We start from the raw sequence: 17,629 nt of genomic DNA on the forward strand, positions 1-17,629 counted from the left end.
GTTGAAAATTTGTATTAACAGCCTGCTGTGTGCTGTTAATACTATAATGTATTAACAGCGTATTGCACGCTGCCATGAATCAATATTAACAGCGCAATGTACGCTGTTAATAATCTAATTTATTAACGGCGTAAAACTCGCTGTCATTACTCTATTATTAATTTATTATTCAGCGGCAAAATCCCTAGATCTCATTTGCTTGTCTTCTCTTATTTCACGTCTCTGCCACCATTGAGCTTCATATGGGGCAAAATCCCTAAATCTCAAATGGGGCAGCAGCCACTCCATTGACATAACAAGAGGCCTCGTCTTCGCAGGAACGGGAAATCTTTACATTGCTCCATCTGTCGTGCAACAGTGCGATAGGCTCCCCATTCGCTCAATGTAAGTCACCATATACGGTGATTTGATGCAGAATGGCGGTGATTCTGAGCCCCTCTCATCATTCCTTGCAAGATTTTCTAATTGGGTTTGGCCCAACAGCTCCGGCAAAAAGAGCCAGCGACCACCTGTCCAGCTCCGGCGGAAAGAGCCTGCGCAAATGCCCAAGGTTTGAAGCCTTTTATTTTGGCATCAATTCAACGTTTAAACTCAATCTGTTGCATCCTGTCATCTTGTTCGTGCACGTCGTGCATCCTTTCCATGGTGAATCTTCATTTCGGGTTGTTTTATTTCGATACAGCTGTAGGATGTGATCTTCATTCCGAGTTTCAGCTTTGATTTTAGTATGATTTGTTGGCATTAATTTCGAGTTTTATGGAATCATGAGTTATGTCGTGCTTTTGGAGGGACACAAGAAATTTCTCGAGTTCTCGCAGCAAATCAAGGCTTAGGAAATGTGATAGAAAATTTTCGGGTTTAAATCTTTGTGTCAGCTATTAGAATTGAATTTTATTGGGGATGACTTGAAAATTATGAATATGAGGATTATGGAGTCTTGTAGATGGCATACTGAATGTTGTTATTTTAGATTTCATTCGGTTCTAAGTTAAATATCTCAAACCTTCATGTCAAGATTATTGTGTTATTTGCCTTGAGTAGCTAGACCTAAATATAATTAGAAGCACAATATAGTGTGCTTTAGTTTCTTAATCTTCTCATGACATTATAAAAAATCAGCTAAGTTAAATATCGGGAACCTTCATGCCAAGATTATTATGTTATTTGCCTTGAGTAGCTAGACCTAAATATAATTAGAAGCACAATATAGTGTGCTTTGTTTCTGAATCTTCTCATGACATTAGAAAAAAATCAGTTATTTATTATGTTTTTTGCTAACGTTTTAGTTGTGTTATTTTTCTGAATCTAGTTGCTTTCTTTGCTTCACCAGCTTTTGTAGTTATTTGCATTACTCTGAAGCTACCCGAAATATTGTCTTCTCAAGGGGAACTCTCACTTAAGAAAAATAGCAGCCTGATATTTTTTGTAGGTTTTATGCATTTCCCAAATAAATAAAGTCATGATTTATGGTTAATGTCTGATGCTGTTAGTTTTGTACCTAATCTGTTGTGTGAAATGATATTCATTTGTTTTTTTTTCTATCTTAGATCAGGCTAGGAATATATATATGTCTCTACCACTTTGTTTTATGTTTAGATAATAGCAAGAATCTTGTATGCCACTGGTCAATAATATTTTGCGTATATATTATAATATAATTTCACAACGTTGATAAAAGTGTATTTTCCCAAATGCAGCTGCTTATTGACAATATCGGTAGACCGGCATCTAATTTTACCCATTTATTGCATAAATTTGATGTTGATATCCTGATTGAAAGGACATTACTTCACCCAAAATTTCATTACAGGTATTATTATTATTATGTATATTTGCTTATGGATCTTCATTTACAATAATTTGCAGATGTAGTTGATTTTCTTACCTTTTTAAAAAAAATTTATAATACATAACACATATTTTATTTCAAATGTAGTTGCTTGTAGGTTAATTCTCGATGTTTTAGATAAGCTTTCAAGCAATAATCTTCAAATATTTATGACCATTGAAATTTTAAATACAACAACTTTAAATGCAAAACAATCAAATATTCAAATATTATGACTGTGAATACTATGCTTCAGCCAGGAACAGCTTCATTAATCGCCTATCAAGACAATCAAGAGAGCAGTGAAGTTTTAGCTCTCTTTTGCAGAAGGGTCATTTTTTTTAAAATTTCGTTATTTGTTGAGATGTGCATTCTCTGAAGTGAAATAATTGCGTTCTATTGTTGTGTGCATGAGTTCTTGTTCGGTTTGTGAAATACATGTATTATAAGTGCTTGTTGTTTGACATAATTCATCGTCTTTCTAAATTATGTGGTATCAGAAGCGTGTAAAACTCTCATTTTGGGATTGTTGGGTAATTGTTCATAAAAATGTGTCCACCGTCTTCCGATGGTAGTGTAATCATTCTTGTGTTCTCGGGATCTACTAGAAGTTCTTTTAAAGTCGAGTGTTTGACACCTTAGACCTTTGTCCTTCGTTCATTGACACGAGACAACTCGTTACTCAAATTGAATACTATCTGGGTGGAACTTTTCAAGTTTTCTAAAGGTAAAAATTGAATGACTAGTTAAATTAGTGCACTTTTTTGGGTCGAAGGCTTAAATTTTATACATAACTCATTGCAGGATATAGTAGCAGCCTCCATGGACGGTGAAAATGGATATGAAGGCCAAGTTATCCTGCATTGTACGCAGGTTCCATGTTATATTGAAGAAACAAGAGAATGGAAATGCTCACCCATTTTCAATTATAGGCATTTTAGTACTAAGATTTATTAGTGATAGATGTTGATATTTATTTAGGACTGGATAATTTAAACATGTATTTTTTATGGAGTAGGTTAGAATCTGTCTTTTGATAGTTTGCCCAGTGATTGTTGGTTTTCTATTTGAATTTTTATGTAGCGTGCGTTGAATCAGAATTTTAATTTCAAGTGATTTGTAATAATAAAAATTGTATATTAAATTTTATTTTTGGAATGTTATAATATCGAAATTTATATATTAATTTTTGTTTAATTGCTTGTTTTCATTAGTGTGGTGTCAATAGTTTTCACGGCTTGCATTGTGAGCTTTTGATACCTCTTTTCGCAGCACGCAATGTATGCTGTTGATTATGTTACTTTTCGCAGCGTGCATAATTCGTTGTAAATATTATTTTTCACAGCATGCATTGCGAGCTGCGGATGTTATTTGTCGCAGCGCACATTGTGCGCTGCCAATATCTTTTACTATGAACAGCTTTGAGTTATGCAGCTTGCACTGTACGCTGCGAAAATCAAATTTGCAGGCTGCGAAAAGTAGTTTTTGTTGTAGTGAATGTATGAGATGCTACCCGCGGATACGGTCCGGCTCATATTATTGGGGGGGGCCCGTTCGTCGGAAAGCTGTACATTGGATCGACACATGTTGTAAGTTGGGTGAAACTCCCATGGGATTGGCTCATATTATTGGGGGATCCACATGGCGACCGTCCATCACAACTTAATATTGATGGGTTATCTTGACATGTCACAATAAACGGCGTCATATTATTGGGCCCTTATTGGACATGGGGTAAAAACATGGGGGTTACTTTGGAAGTAATTGGGCTCTACCTTTTGAAAATTATGGTTGGCTGATATTATTCGGGATCATGATTTGTCAATTGGACTTCATGTTCTCACTAAGGAAAATAGTTTCCCGTTTTCACTAGAGGGTAGTGAAATCGTTAAAATAGTGGGAGTGTAATTCATAAAAATAAAATTCGCCATATTTTATGTCTTAGTAAATTAATTAAACAATCATTGATTATTGTCTGTTTCCTTTTCAGTATACTATTACAATGACTTCTCGCAATCCACTGTTTTCAATTCTCGAACAAAACAAATTGACTGGCGCAAACTATATGGAATGGTTCCGTAAGTTGAAAATTATTCTTACTTCGGAAAAAGCTTTCTACGTGTTAGAGAAGCCGCCTCCGAAGGAAGCCCAGGCTAATACAAGTCCGAAAGAGTTGGCCAAACTTGATTTATGATGGGACCATGATATCAAGGCCAAATGCTACATGCAGGCTTCGATGTCTGATGAGCTTCAAAGGAGATTCGAGGATACCGTGAATGCTGCTGACATTCACAAGAACCTCAAGGAACTCTTTGGAGCTCAGTCAAGGTCGGAGAGGTATGCCACCGTCAGAGAGCTCATGACGAGCCGCATGCGAGATGGGACTTCGGTCCGTGAGCATGGGTGCGCATGATTGGGCTCATTGAAAAGTTGGTAACACTCGACTTGACTTTGGAGCATGAACTTAGCGCGGACTTGTTGCTTCTATCACTTCCTTCATCATTTGACGGTTTTGTGATGAACTTCAATATGAACAAGATAGAGGCCACCCTTAAGAGATGGTCAATATGCTTGTCACATATGAAGCCACACTAAAGAAGGATAAACCGGTACTCTTGGTTGGCTCCTCTTCTAACTCTAAGAAAGGACCAAGTGGAAAGGGTAAGAAACGTTCTGCCCCGCCCAAGAAGATTGTACCAAATAAGAAGGGAAAGGCCAAGGCTTCAATTGGGATAAAAGATGAAAACGTTTGTCATTACTGCAAGAAATCCGGTCATTGGAAACGTAACTACAAGGAATACCTCGAACAGTTGCGAACTGCAAAGGGTATGTTTTACATTGAAATAAATGTTTCGCTTAATACTTCTTCTTGGGTATTGGATATCGGATGTGGATCTCACATTTGCAATGATTTGCAGGTGATGACAAGAAGTCGTAAGCTAAGGATGGGTGAGACCCAGCTAAGGCTCGGGAATGGTTCTAGAGTCGAAGCCAAAGCTATAGGAGACATTTATTTAGTTTTGCAGAATAATTTTAAGTTATTTTTGAGAGATGTTTTATATGTTCCGGATTTGGTCAAAAACATTATATCTATTTCTATGCTTGATAGAGATGGTTTTTCTTGCAATTTTGTGAATGAGATTTGCAATATTTACAAGAATGAATGTTTGATTGGAAATGAACAACTTGAAATCGATCTATATAGCTTAAAATTAAAAGACGTTCCAATTAATTATGTTGATAAACCGGTAACAACAATTAAAAGGAAGGACGATAGTCAAAACCCGACAAACCTTTGGCATGCTAGGCTAGGTCATATTTCCTCAAGGAGGATGAACAAGCTAGTGGGAGAGGGCATGTTTGATATGTCTGGTATTAACTCTCTACCTACTTGTGAGTCCTTCCTAAAGGGAAAAATGACTAAATCTCCTTTCAAAGGGAAACCTGATCGTAGTCAAAATCTGTTGGATTTGATCCATATAGATGTTTGCGGTCCATTTAGGATTGGTACTAAATGTGGCAACACCTACTTCATTACCTTTACTGATGATCATTCTAGGTATGAGTATTTATATTTAATGAAATATAAGTCTGAAGCATTTGAAAAGTTCAAAGAATTCAAGGCTGAAGTAGAAGACAAACTAGGTAAAAGTATTAAGGCATTTCGATCGGATCGAGGTGGAGAATACTTAAGTACCGAGTTTTTGGACTATCTAAAAGAGAATGAGATTCTCTCTCAGTGGACTCCTCCTATGACACCTCAGCTTAATGGTGTTTTGGAGCGTCGCAATCGAACTTTGTTGGACATGGTTCGATCCATGATGAGCTTCACTGAGCTCCCACCTTCGTTTTGGGGCTACGCGCTTGAAACGGCGGTATTATTGTTAAACAACGTCCACACTAAAGCAATAAATAAAACACCATACGAGTTATGAAATGACAAAGCTCCTAAGTATTTGTACTTGAAGATTTGGGGATGTCCTGCTTACGTAAAGCAGACAGTGGAAGATAAGTTGGATAGTCGATCCACCTTATGTTATTTTGTAGGGTATCCGAAGAATTCAATCGGATATTATTTCTATCATCCTAATGAAACAAAAGTGTTTGTTTCAAGGAATGCCACCTTCTTAGAGAAGGAGTTCTTATTGGATAAGAAAGGCAAGATGATGGAACTCGAAGAGATTCGAGAAGAACCCGAGATACAAAATAGTGATCCTACACCTCAAGAATCATCACAAGACACGCCTATTACTAGGAGATCCGAGAGGACTTCTAGGCCTCCTATTAGATATGGTCTTCTTCTTGAAGGGGATCAAAGTGAACCCGACATTGGATGTGATCCAAGAAACTTCAAGGAAGAAATTTCTGATGCGGATTCGAATTTATGGCTTGAAGCTATGCAATCGGAAATAGACTCGATGCATTCTAACCAAGTTTGGTCTTTAGTAGATCCTCCCGATGTAATTGTTCCAATTGGGTACAAACGGATCTACAAGAGAAAGCTTGGGCCTGATGGAAAGGTATTGACCTACAAGGCATGATTGGTGGCAAAAGGTTATACTCAAAGACAAGGAGTTGACTATGATGAAACCTTTTCACCAGTCGCAATGTTCAAATTCATAAGAATCCTTATTGCCATAGCAGCATGGTATGACTATGAGATATGGCAAATGGATGTAAAGACTGCATTTCTTAATGAAAACATTAAGGAATAGATCTATATGATGCAGCCTGAGGGATACACATCCATGGGAAGCGAGCATAAGGTATGCAAGCTTCAGAGATCAATCTATGGTCTCAAACAAGCATCAAGAAGTTGGAATCAGAAATTTGATGAAACAATAAAGGATTTTGGTTTCATCAAGAACCCGGAGGAACCATGCGTGTACAAGAAAGTAGTTAAGAATGCGGTAACATTCTTAGTACTTTATGTTGATGACATCCTAATCATGGGAAATGATGTAGGGATGTTGCAGTCAACAAAGATATGGTTATCAGGTAGATTCTCGATGAAGGATTTAGGTGAGGCATCCTATATTCTAGGAATTCAGATCTATAGAGATAGATCTAAAAGAATGATAGAACTCACTCAATCAACCTACATCGACACTATATTGAAAAGGTTTTCTATGGATGAGTCCAAGAGATGACATCTACCTATGTGTCATGGAGTTTCTCTATCCAAGTCTATGTGTTCCAAGACTGACGAAGAGATAGAGAAGATGACACATGTGCCATATGCGTCAACCATAGGTAGTATCATGTATGGGATGATATCTACCAGACCGGATGTGGCCTATGCTCTCAGCGTCACGAGCAGATACCAAGCCAATCCCGGTCAAATGCATTGGAAAGCCGTGAAGGATATTCTTAAGTACTTGCGAAGGACTAAGAATTTATTCATGGTTTATGGAGGGAGAGAATTGAAGTTGGAAGGCTATACCGACTCTAGCTTCCAATGTGACGTGGATGACTCGAAATCAACCTCTGGATTTGTATTCGTGCTCAATGGCGGTGCTGTCTCTTGGAAGAGTTCCAAGCAGGACACCACAGCGGATTCCACCACTGAGGCAGAATACATTGCAGCATCAGCTGCTGCTAAAAAGGCGGTTTGGATAAGGAAATTCATCCAAGAGTTGGGTGTAATTCCTGAAGCTGTTGGTCCAGTTCCGGTGTACTGTGACAACACGGGTGCCGTTGCTCAGGCAAATGAGCCAAGGTCTCATCAGAAGTCCAAACACATACTGAGGAAATACCACATCATCCGGGAGATTGTGGAAAGAGGAGACATCAGTGTCGAGAGAGTGGCCTCTACAGACAATATCGCTGATCCGCTTACTTAGCCCTTGACAGGACCATTGTTTGACAAACATCGCGAAACAATGGGATTACGTAGTATGACTAGTTGGCTTTAGGGCAAGTGGGAGATTGAAAGAGTGGGTTCCCGGTTAGCCAACTTGTGGCTAGGGGCTTTTATGACTCTATGTAAAACAATCTTTTGTTTAATATAATTTACACTTTTATAATGGCATTGGCTTTATCTTTCTTCATATTGTTATATTATGATATACTATTGTTGTTTTGATAAAGACCTTGAATATACTATAGTGTATGTAAGATGTGGTAGCACATGGGGATGACTATCATGAAACACATCTTATAGTCACTGTATATTCTAAACAGTTCCTAATCAATTGAGCCGTCCGCAAATAAGGATAAGGATCGCTCGAGATTGAGACTAGCATTTGCGATGCCGAGTACCACGTTTCATTGGTATGTAACATAAAGATGTTCAAAGCATGCAAATGGATATTCATATGATGAATGATCGAACTACCCTATTCGGACTTTCCAAGTGGTTATCACTTATCGAGTGGATAAAGTCCGCGGTTTTGGTTGTACACCATTAGTCCTTATTACTTGAAACATCATTGAGACTCTATTGCTAGTACTGTGCTTTGACTCGTTTATCGACTCTATTAGGGTCATCAGGTGTCGGGATTGGGTTATATAGGAGTCGATGCTTTGTTGTCAAGGATTCACCACATACTTGCGAGTGTTGATATCCTATGCGATCTGAGGAGATATTAGTGTGATGAATCTCTGGCCAGAGTACATGATGTGTTTTAGGTTACTTGGTGTTCCTAGTAACACATGCGATGTCACTAATAGATCTCCAAGATGTTATGCATAGTTATCGAATCTCGAACGACTCTCGATGCACCAATGGTTGTTGATTCGATCGGGATATTTGGTTGAAGGGACCGTACTGTACGCTAACCAGAATTTACTGGTTCTTGCAGGCACTATCAGTAATACCTAGGAAATCATGGGGCGATGTTGCTAGGCGCTCTTACCATGATTCGATGGGTAAGTCGGAAATTGTTGTTCCGAGTCACAAGGAGTTGTGAGCCCACGGCTAGATGTATTCCTGAACCATTGAGGGTTACACAAGTAATGGATTACTAAAACCCCGTAGAGATAGTTAAATTTAATGAAAGAGAAGTTGGACTTCTTAACTAAAGGAAGTGGGATTTCCTAAAATGACATAGGGATGACCATTTTTTGGAAATCACTGAATTTGGATTCGAAAAAATTATCTTGACTTTAAAAGATGCAGAAATGGTTTCTGTGCACATTGGTAAAATCAGTTTATCAATCGGAGTCACGATGAATTTTATATTAATTTTTAGAACAACGGGCTTGGCTTGTTGGGCTTAAGTTATGGATTATGGGCCCTAAGGAGTTAGAGTCCAAATATAATTATAACTTAATCCAGTCTAGAAATTATCTATAAATAGGACTGCAGTGTTCGAAAATCATATAGCATTTAGTCTTGAATTTTTGAAATTTCAGTCTATATTATTAAATAGGATTTTTGAATTCTCTGTCCCTTTCGAAGAAAATTTGGTCTTGTGATTTTTGTGAAAAATTACAATCCGGATTAACAGATAATATTTGTTTATTCTCTACGCAAACTTCTGATTGATTTTTAGTGCAGTCAATCAGAGGGTTTTGTTTTCTATTCGTGGACCTGATTGAAGAAACGTTCGTTCATCAGTTCCGGGGATATACAACAAGAGCAGATTAAATTCTGTTGGTGTCCATAATCTCGCTTCGAGATTTTAAGGTAAAATATTTAATTGTGATTATTTATTTTACTTACACAAATTTAATCGTAAAAGTTTTGATACCCAGATATGGAATCGTTCCATATTAATAAAATAAAATTTTTAAACTTCCGCTGCATCGGGTATCAATTCTAATTGATCTGAACACCGTTTTCCAACAAAAGTTTCATGTTATCCTTGGTGTTGCCAACACGAGGGATAACACCTTCAGGGGGAGAAGTAATTTAAACTCAGAGGGAGTTTATGTTTATACTTGCTTGAGTTAAGTTTTGTCCAGAAAACAAAAAGGAAAAGATTGAAAGGAATTTTAATTCCTTAAAATTGTCAACGTAACCTTGGGTAAATCAAATATTATTTAATTTTGCTTTCTAGAAAAGTTAGAAAATATGTTAAATATTCTATGAATAAGTCGAAATCTATAAGATAGATATTTGCATTGATCAAAATATATCTTGATAAGGAAATTTATAGATATATGCTTATGTGATATTATCAAGATATGATTTGATATACTTAATAGAGTTCTATTACTACTTACAATTGTTTTCTTATTCTTATAGGACTCTATTTATGGAAGTCAATAAGCTTTGGATTCAAATCTATTTAAAGAAGATTTCCACACACAAGTTAAGAGAGCTTCAAACGTCAATTCTCAGAGCTACGATCGAAGAATTCTGACCGAAGAGTTGCAATTTTCTGAAGACGATTTTGCAATCATCGTTATTGCTTGTCCCCATGTTGTCGTTGGTGTTGGAGACATCGAAGACAACACTTAGTGTATAGTGTTGTTCGTTGATTTTTGTTTTTCTTCAATTTAGGCTTACGGGAGTTGCATTTGATTTGTTTTATACTCTGATTATTTAGGATGCAAGTTTGATTTCTCAGCTTGTTGAGAAATTTAGGATTTAATAATTTTTTTTTTGTAAAATCACTAGTATTGGTTTGTAGGACTGATATTATCTTTTCTAGTGATATTTAGCCTTAAGGCACCGCACGAGTATTCTTTAATCGTGCATCATTATTTGCTTGTGTTATTTAATTTATGCTTTAAATTTCTGCTGCATTGTGTTGTCTCTGGTGTTGTAACATCAAGCACAACACTTCCTGTTTCACTAACAAACTGCATACAACGTTTATTTCAATCTGAGACGTTTAAATTTCACACTTCAAATACCCAATTGCAGGCTCGTAACTAATTCATACTTCACATATACATCGACACAAATATATTATATAAAAAATCGTCGGAAATATGTGCCACGATTTTCAAAACCTGTCGCAATGTGTTCTGACGGGAGCTTTTCCTATGCTTTGAAAAAGCGTCGCAAAATGTATTTTGCGACGCTTTTTCTTCGCAAAAAACATTTTTTTAGTGATTTAACCCTGATATATAGGAGAACAGTCAACACACGATATTCGAGTTGTTGTACGCTCGAACTTATTTAAAATGTAATATGAGAGCTGCACAGTTGTCACTACTCACTCACTAGTTATAGTTTATTGTAAAACAAGAAATTAATATTTAATCCTACAATTTGTATCAAATTCAAGGACTAGAGATCAATTTCCTTGGATTCCAAAAAATGCAATTATCAATGCGGAGATGGTTAGGATACAATAAATGTTCTAATTATGAGAACGATTGACATGAGGCGTTTGAGCTCCTGTAAAGTTAAAGGAATATCGATCGAAGCTAGTTGCACTATTGTTGCTATATATAAATTTTAATAAAACAATAAATGTTTGATTATTCGTGTTTGAATGATAGCACATTAAAATTGAATATAAAATTAATTTGTACGAGCATATTCTAAATAGCGTTATAGCTTATGTCATTGAATAAATTAATTTTCAATTCACAACTGTCCTCATCACAGTCATGTTACACCTACATTTTATTCATAAAAGTCAACTGTATCATATGTATATAATTAGCAGTATAAAATATACATATAACAGTTGAATCTTACCATAATTTAGGCAATTGTGTAAATTATAAGCCATTTTGCTATTTCTTTTACCTTTTTATTTTTGAATTTATAATCTATGCAACTTTAAAATATAAGAGGGCCCAGAGTAACTAATTTTGTGATCGTAATATAATTTTTTATAAATCATAAATATTCTTATAAAATTATAAAAATAATTCATCTGATTTTTTTTAAATATCATAAAAACTTATTCTTTGGGTGCAATAATTGTCCATGTTAGGTATACGATCGAACCATTGAACTTCGACTGTTGTACAATTAAAAAAATTTGAGTTGTGTCGTTACCACTAGCTATAACTCATGAGTTCGATTTCTATTGATTGCAATAAGTGCGTTCATTGAGAGAAATTGTTGGGTGCAATAATTATTTTCTCCACTGGGTGGAAAGATAAAAAACATGACGTCTGAGTTGTTGTACGATTTACAAGATTTGGGTTGTACCGTTAACACCAGCGATAGTTTTTGATAAAATAACTTGAGTTCATTCCTGCACTTATTTTAATCAATTATTTATTTATCTATAACTACCAGTTAATTACTTATTTATCTATAATGATCCTATCTAATAAAATACTCTTTCATATTTATTTATATTATTGAATTTTTAAATGATTATATCATATTTAACATAAAAAATATTATAGAAAACTATTTTTAAATTTTTCTATGTTGATATATCTATGATTTTCACAAATGTAATGTTTTAGTATCTTTATTTTTATAAATATTAAAAATTAGTTATATCAAAATATTTTTAAAATATAAATATATGATGTGCATGATTGATCATTATAACATACTTTGTATGTGTTAAGGTGATTCAATCTCTTGAAGTTAAGGTGATTCAATCTCTTGTGCCATAGCCAGTGCGTTTAGAATTGAAAGCTATGAGGCAAACTGGTTTGCTAGACTGATCATTCCAACATACTTTGTTTGTGTTTTCACACTTGTTTCATGTTAGGATAATATCATCATAAACATTTTTAACAAGACATGAGTGTTTTTGAAATTCAACTATATGCTTATAATCACATAGTTGACTGATACTTACTAAATTATATTTCAAGTTCTCAACTAATAAGACATACTTTATAATTATGTTACCATGAATAATCTTATCCTTACTCACGGTCCTACCTTGTGAGTTATCACCAAAAGTGATAGTTGGACCATTGCTTTTAATAAGTTTAGACAACAGTTTAGCATTTTCAGTCATATATCTTGAGCATCTGCTGTCTAAATACCATGATTCATCCATATTTTCTTCAACACATGTTACATGCAGTCACATAGTTGAATAACTTTGATACTCATATCTATTTGGGTCCACGATGGATTAATCCTTTAGGAACCCAAATCTGAATTAGTTTAACCAGTTTATCAGTTTCAGTGTTTCTATAGGTTTGTGCAAAATGTTGTTTTCCCTTTCCTAAATTGTTGAGTTGTCGATATAGCTTCTGAACTGGTTGTTGATTGTGATACTGGTTTCGATTTCCTCTCATAGGATTTGGTTGATTTGTATTACTCCGATTGGGACTTTTAATAGTTTCAACCTTGATTTCCTCAGGAGTGAAACCAATACCAAATCTATTCCTGTTCATTTGCTCAATTAAATTTCGGCTTTTTAGGACAAGTTTATCATGGATTTCTCCATGTTTATTTTCCCTACATGCTCATACAAAGTGTATGACTTTCCTTTGCACATATTCAATTTGGGTAGATTACTGGATTCACCGATGTTTTCAGTTTTACTAAACCCCAGACCACTTTTGTCATTTATGGGTTTTTGTAACTTTGCATCTCTATCAACATGTTTGAAGATTTATTCCATGAACTTACCAAATCATTTAATCTTTGATTTTCTATTGTAAGTTTCATGAAATCAATCTTAAGTTGCTCATTCTCAGTCTCAAGCTTAGCAATCTCTGTTTCAAGACTAATTTTCTCAACCGATTGATCCCAATTGGAGTTCAGTTGAGGTGTCTTGAAGATCCTCTTGCTTTGCATTGACTATGGTAAGAGGTCCATCAGTGATGACAAACCACATATCATCATCTAGAGCTGATAGTGTGCTTGCATACAAATTTTTCAATCATCAAAGTCATCTTTAGAGAACATAGGAATTTTGCTGAATGAAGACATCTTGTAGAAATATTCAGAGGCAAGATAACAACCTCGCTTTGATAACACTTGTTAGGATCGGTTTAGGGTGTAGAGAGGGGGGTGAATACACTTTAAGACTGTTTTGATAAGAGTGCACATAATTCAATCGGTTTGGTGACTGAATTTTATATTTATCTTGGTGTCTGATGCAATTTGACACACAGTGTATGTGCGAAAATATGTCAAGTTACAGATTCTGAACACTTTTGAAAACAGTGTATGCAAGATAGGTAGTAAATATGCAAACTGATAAACGACACAATGAGATGTTTATGGATGTTCGAAAATTTCAATTACTCCTACGTCACCTCTTCTTTCTCCTCGAAAGGATATTACTAGAAGACTTTGAATTTTACAAGAAAGTTGCAAAACCCCGATCCAGTTTAGGACTTATCCACTGCCTAAACAAGAACTCCTAGTTACAACTCAGTTTCAGCCGTAGACTGATAAAATACAGATGTTTACAACTCGATTTATCTTGGCATAAAGATGATCCATCAATGATTAGAATAACAGTTTAGGTGTTTGTGCTTCGAGTTCCTTAAGCAATTTTTCTTCTTGTAACTTCGAGATCTTAGATATTCTCATAGTAAGCGTAGTTGGCAAAAAATTTGTTATTCAATCGATAAAGGCTCTTATTTATAGTCTTTGGATGCCAACGGTAATATTTTTCAAAACGAATCTTTGAGAGAATCTGAAATATTCCCGTTGCATTTGTCACTACCATGGACAATTTTTGAGACCGACATTCTCTTGGATCGCGACACTACCTTCTGCAGAATGTGTCAGATTTAGGGGTGTCCATTCAGTTAAAATCGCCCGAACCGAACCGGTTTTTCGGTTCTCCGAAACCCAAAACCGAAAACCGAACCGAATGGATTGGTTCGGTTCGGTTTTTAACCAAAATAATTTTGGTTTTTCGGTTAACCGGTTTTTTTTTGAAAATTATGTTGATGACTTGATGAACTAATTTCTCAAAAAGTGAACAACCGATTATAATTTGAGTCATGTACATATATGTGATTAACATTAATTAATTTAATTTATAAAAATAATGTAATATATAATGCAAATACGTGTATATATAATATAATAAAATAGCTTCATTAATTTTTAATTATTTCTATTTGAAAAAACAATATTATTTTTTTAAAGAAAAAATCAATATTCTTTAAAATTACTAAATCAATACATTTTCCAAGTTGAATCTACAAACATACATGACTTGAATTTTGGTCACAATTCAAGTCATGTATACTTGAATAATTAGATAAATAATTAAATCAATTATGTCTTTTTTTTTTTTAAAAAAAGAACAAATTATCAATTATGACTTTTTCTTTACCAGTTTTTCCACAAAATTAATTTTCTGAGCTCATATTGATGTACATATAAATTGATTAGTAAATAAATTCAAATACAAAAAAAAAAAAACGGTTAACCGAAAACCGAAAATCCGAAAACCGAAAACCAAACCTAATTTTCGGTTCGATTTTCGGTTCAAATCGAATTTTTGGTTCCGGTTCGGATCGGGCAGTTATCTGAACCGCGAACACCCCTAGTCAGAGTACGGAAAACTTTATCCAAACATATCGCTCTGGTAGACTGACGATGGCGAAGGTAGACTTATAATCGCGATAGTAGATTGATAGTTGCCAAGGTAGACTGATGATAGTTGAGTATTTTCAGTTAGGTTGAACTACATGGGATCAGCCGAGCTTATTTTTAGCGTTTTATTCATAAGGACGCTTTATTCGATAGTTTCAGTTTATCTTGGTTGACCATTTAAGTTTAGCTCTGTTGACCAATGAAATCGTTCCTCCAACAGTTTTCGTTTCGCTCTTCTTCAATTTATCTGTAGTCAATTTAGTACTTTTGTTCATAAACACTAAAATTTAATTTCCAACATCCTCTAAAGAGTGAGAAATCAAAACAGAATAGAGAAAAAAAAAAAAGAGTGTTCAAAATATATATTTAACATTATTTCATAAGCTTTGATACAACAGAAATCAAATAATGCATATTCATGCCAAGAAATCGTATATTACAAGCCGGAAATCATAAAAAATAAAACAAAACATATTTGCCATACTTCAATACAAAACTCCCACTTACCTCGACCTCAAATCTAGAACAAGAATTAGTTTAAAATTCCTCTAAGCTTTCCTTCCTTACGTGAACAAGTCGTAACAATACCAAAAAAATTACTTGATTTTACCTTATTTTAAGTGAATTAAATCCAATAATTTATATGCTATTTATAGATTCTAAAATGGGATCCGCTTATCTCCACCATTACACCACCTATAATGACCATTAATCGGCAGTTACCAGTTGGGTTTATTGGCAACATGATGAATCTTTGAATTCAAAATTCATGAGTTGTAAGTGTAACGACCGATCAATGTGAGTGCAAATATTGAAGATATTTTGATTTGGTTTCTAAGATTACTTGCTTTTTCTAGGCTGTTTGAGGAGAAAAATGAGTTTTATGAACTTTAGGAGGAACAATGTCAATTTAATGAATAAAAATATAGCCTTGAACGTAGGGTTCATAGTTGAGAATTTTTAAAAGACGTACTTATGATTAATTGAGGTATAAAACTTAATTAATAGTCAAACAATAATTATATAAAAAATAATTAATGTAATGACATTGCTAAAATTTACTAATAGGATGTGGGTTTGTGGTAGAAGAATTTAGAACATATTATTTTTGACAAATCAAGATATAAAGAATAATAACTAGATAATTAATATAAATAATTATTTATATTGACATGTGAACATAAAGATATATTTAAAATATTTTTTTTGAAAAGATATATTTAAAATAATTAAACTAATATATATTCACTCAAGGTATTTTTTCTAGATCCAAATTGATATAGAAGCTTGGAGCCTTCACTTTCTTTATGTGTAGGAGAATAACATTAGAACTATTCAACACTAATAAATATTCCACATTAAAATGATAATTAAGATAAATCATTATTTTAAAAATAAGATTAGTAAATAAAATGACGAGAATTAAAATTTAGAATAAAATTAAAATTAGAAATATTAATTTTATTTCACTAATAGATAAAATAAATAAATTTACAAAGATATTTTTATTTATTATATCATAAATTTGATAACGGATATCACATATTATATTATACACGCAACATGTGAGTATTGATTACTGGTATTATATAATGTACTGGTATTACGTACATAATGGACCTTAAAAAGCTAAGTTTTTTTTAAGAAAAAGGTTCTAAAAAAATAAAATTTGTAAGGAACGCATGTCGTGTGACAATCAGTTTAAGATTTTTCAAATAAACATATAATTTATGAGATTATGTACATTTTATACCTTTCTAGAGTTATATTATAATATATAGTATGAAGCACATATTTAATCTATAAAGCGTGTGCCACGGGCCCACGATCCTTTATATGAATTATATAAAAATCTAAAGAAATCCCTAAAAACGGGGGATAGAAATCCCTAAAAATAATATCTTACACAGATTCTTGTTATAAACCATATCTTAACAACCAATATATTAATGTAACTCTCAATCTTACATGGTGCACATGCTATTAAAAAACACACACACACATATATATATGTATATATATATATATATATTTCAATAGGTCAGTTGAGACAATGGCATTTGCAGTTTTTTCGTCCTATATGACATATTTTGGTACACATGATAAGAGAGTGATTAATAAATTATTCTCATTTATCATATGCTTGGTACATTTTTAAAAAGTCCATGATAAGTCATTGAGCCCTTGATAAAAGCTTTGACAAGGGGACTATATATCCCTTTGATTTGATGTGATAAATTTAATACAACTAAAAAAATGCTACAAAAAAACATGATTACCCTCCACATATAAAAAATCTAAACTCTAAACACGCCTCATTCTACTCCACATTACGGTAGGGTTAATTTTATCATTAAAATCAAATATATAAATTTAATCACGCTTATTAAAATCATACCAAACATTCA

At 34.0% G+C, this 17,629-nt stretch overlaps 1 long non-coding RNA gene across 1 annotated transcript; it reads left to right on the forward strand.

The window, feature by feature from the left end:
* Nucleotides 1-232: 232 nt before the first annotated feature.
* On the forward strand, nucleotides 233-2,922 carry LOC140893179 (uncharacterized). The gene is made up of 3 exons (XR_012153053.1): nucleotides 233-550; nucleotides 1,698-1,810; nucleotides 2,633-2,922. It is a non-coding gene; the product is annotated as an uncharacterized lncRNA (long non-coding RNA).
* Nucleotides 2,923-17,629: the final 14,707 nt, after the last annotated feature.

Source organism: Henckelia pumila, chromosome 3 (genome assembly GCF_033568475.1).
Source record: "Henckelia pumila isolate YLH828 chromosome 3, ASM3356847v2, whole genome shotgun sequence".
Classification (NCBI taxonomy): Eukaryota; Viridiplantae; Streptophyta; class Magnoliopsida; order Lamiales; family Gesneriaceae; genus Henckelia; species Henckelia pumila.